Genomic DNA, 2,664 nt, shown 5'->3' with positions numbered 1-2,664 from the left:
AAAGAAAGAAAATGATCAACTTTACAACTAATCAAGTAAATACAAATTAAAACAACAATGAAATAGTTTACATATCCAATTGGCAAAAATTTGTTTAAATTAAAAGAAATATGCATTTTTAAACTGCTGGTGGGAAGGTAAATTGATTCCATCTCTCTGGGGAGTAATCTGGTAATGCATATCAAGACTTTTAAGGGCTGGGCACGGTGGCTCACACCTGTAGTCCTAGCACTCTAGGAGGCCGAGGAAGGTGGATCACCTGAGCTCACCTCCATCTCTACTAAATAGAAAAATTAACCAGGCATCACAAGGGCACCTGTAGTCCAAGCTACTTAGGAGGCTGAGGCAAGAGGATCTCTTGAACCCAAGAGTTTGAGATTGTTGTGAGCTATGAAGCCACAGCACTCTACCCAGGGTGACAGAGTAAAACTGTTTACAAAAAAAAAAATTTTTTTTTTTAAGAAAAGTTCACACCCTTTGGGTTAGGGTCCCCAAGATCAATCTGAGATTCTGATTCACTAAGACTTAAAGAAATTAACATATGGTTTGTACTCATAGCTATGATTCATTACAGAGCCTCCTATCCTCTTCCTTTATTTCCCAGGCCCTGCTCTTGACCACTCAAGTACTCTTCAACCAAAGTCTTGATGGGTAATGCCTCTTTTGACAGCAAGGAACATACATTTTTTTAAGAGAGTTATGTGGATACAAAGAATGTGAAAGGTGTGGCTTGTGTCTTATATTTATTATCAACTTGGCCCATTCCTTCATTAGTTCTAGTTCATCCAGTTCCTTCCCTATATGCTTGGAATCTTGTCTTTTCTCCCACATCATTCCAACACATCATTCTCCGCTACTCCACCCTCTTTAGAATCAGTCCTGACCCCAACCTCACTGGGGGCTTAAGGTTAAGGTTTCTGAGAATAGGAGGGGCTTGAGAACTGGACCCAAAACGACAATCCTATTATACGGACAAAGAAACCCAGGAGAAGAGTAGTACATAAAGAAACAGGACACGTGGGAGAAGCACATGAGGGAATTTTTTCCCCCCAAAAGTACAAAGTATGTAGCTGAGAAAATTAATCTTAAATCAAGTTTTGCAACAAAAAATAGCTATCTTGGGTATTGCAGCTACGCATTCCCTTTGTAATCTCAGTCAAATAATATCCCGTCTGAAACCTCATTTTCTCTCTCTGTAAGATAAGGAAATAGAACCAGATAGTTTCTGAGGATCTTCCAACCCTAACATGATGGGGCAATGTACCCCGGAGATGTAATGGATGTCCTTCAACTCGGTCCAAAGCTCAGGGAGCAAAGACCCAGGGATGAACTGGAGTAGGGGAATAGTGGAGAGGGGAACTTGAATACAAAACTATGTATACGTGTGCGGTTTTCTGGGAAGGAGTCCAACACTATCAATGAGGTAGGTGGTTCAAAGAGCCTAAAGATCTGGATCTCAGAGACTTTCCAGTTTGGAAACTGCAAGGTTCCGGGACCACCTAATTCGGCCTGCACCTTCCCTTTCTGCCTCAGCAAGTAGGGACCTCTCGATCCGAGGGTAGCGAAGATCCACGTCTCTCGTCCCGCTCAGCCCTGGCCAGGAGTTTACCTGCTCGTAGGTTCTGGCCTGCAGCTCCTCTATGCCTCGTTTCCCGCCCTTAGGCGAACACGGCCGGGCCTGTCACCATGGGCGCCGCCATGTTGGCAGAACAACAACTTTATTGATAGCAGTCGCCGCAGACGCAGACAGGCGGGGGCGGAGCTGGCGCAGGCGGGAGAGGGCGGAGTACTTGACTCCCAGCTGCCCGTCGGGCGGGCGGAGGGCTCAGCCAGGCGAGCCCGGCTTTTAACCCTCGCACGGGGCACAGCTTTTATTTTTTTAATTTAATTTTTATTAAATCATAACTGTATACATTTATGGGGTACTATGTGATGATTTGATATGGAGTGCTTAAATCAAACTGATTAACATAACCATCACCTCGCTTATTTTTGGTGGTAACACATTTACAATATACTCTTAGTTGTTTTGAAATGTGCCCTTGCATTGTGCACATTAGGTGGGATCCCACCACATACCCTCTCTTCACCCGCCTTCCTCCTCCCCTCCCTTCTCCCTCTTCCCCTCCTTCTTTCTGAACTGTATTTGTGTGTTATCGTTGTATGAATATGTAAGTGATTATATATTGGTTTTATAATAGTACTACATGGCATACTTTGGGGGGTACAGCTTTTAAGCTGCACGCTTTGCTGCGCGTATGGCGTCCTCCAAACTCTAGACATCTGGACTTCAAATTACTACCATTATAGCAGGTGATAGCCCCAGAATACAGGAGGCGTCAGGTAGTGAAGTAGCTCAGACGTTAGGGTTCGGATCCCAGAGCAGCAACAACCGCCTCCTGGGTTTGAGCGGGTCTCTTGACTTGTTGACTGGTATTGGCTGTGCGCTGTGTGACGACTGAGGCACCTTCTTCCTCCGTATTCCATGATTGGCTAGTTGTGAAGGCAGGTGGGGGGAAATTACTAGAACAAGGGTAGATTGGAGGTAAAGTACTTTTCTCACCTGGTAAGTGGGCCAGGAGTCAGGAAAGCATTTCCTAGAGTAGTTTGTGCATCTCCATGCCCCACCGTGACCACTGCACACCTTGCAAGTGTTTCTTGCTT

The 2,664-nt window shown here is 45.1% G+C and overlaps 1 protein-coding gene across 1 annotated transcript in view; it reads right to left on the bottom strand.

Annotated features, from left to right (window-relative positions):
• The window catches only part of LARS2 (leucyl-tRNA synthetase 2, mitochondrial), a 165,438-nt gene extending 163,664 nt beyond the window's left edge, over window positions 1-1,774 (bottom strand). Inside the window, exon 1 of the mRNA XM_023515923.1 lies at window positions 1,610-1,774. The gene's annotated coding sequence lies outside the window, so the exon portion shown is untranslated. The remainder of the gene's footprint in view (window positions 1-1,609) is intronic.
• Between the last annotated feature and the right edge of the window lie 890 nt (window positions 1,775-2,664).

This window comes from Otolemur garnettii, unplaced genomic scaffold, assembly GCF_000181295.1.
Source record: "Otolemur garnettii isolate 467f Iridium unplaced genomic scaffold, OtoGar3 scaffold00082, whole genome shotgun sequence".
NCBI classification, from domain to species: Eukaryota; Metazoa; Chordata; class Mammalia; order Primates; family Galagidae; genus Otolemur; species Otolemur garnettii.
The sequence above is the reverse complement of the archived record's forward strand: the minus strand, read 5'-3'. Positions and strand labels throughout refer to the sequence as shown.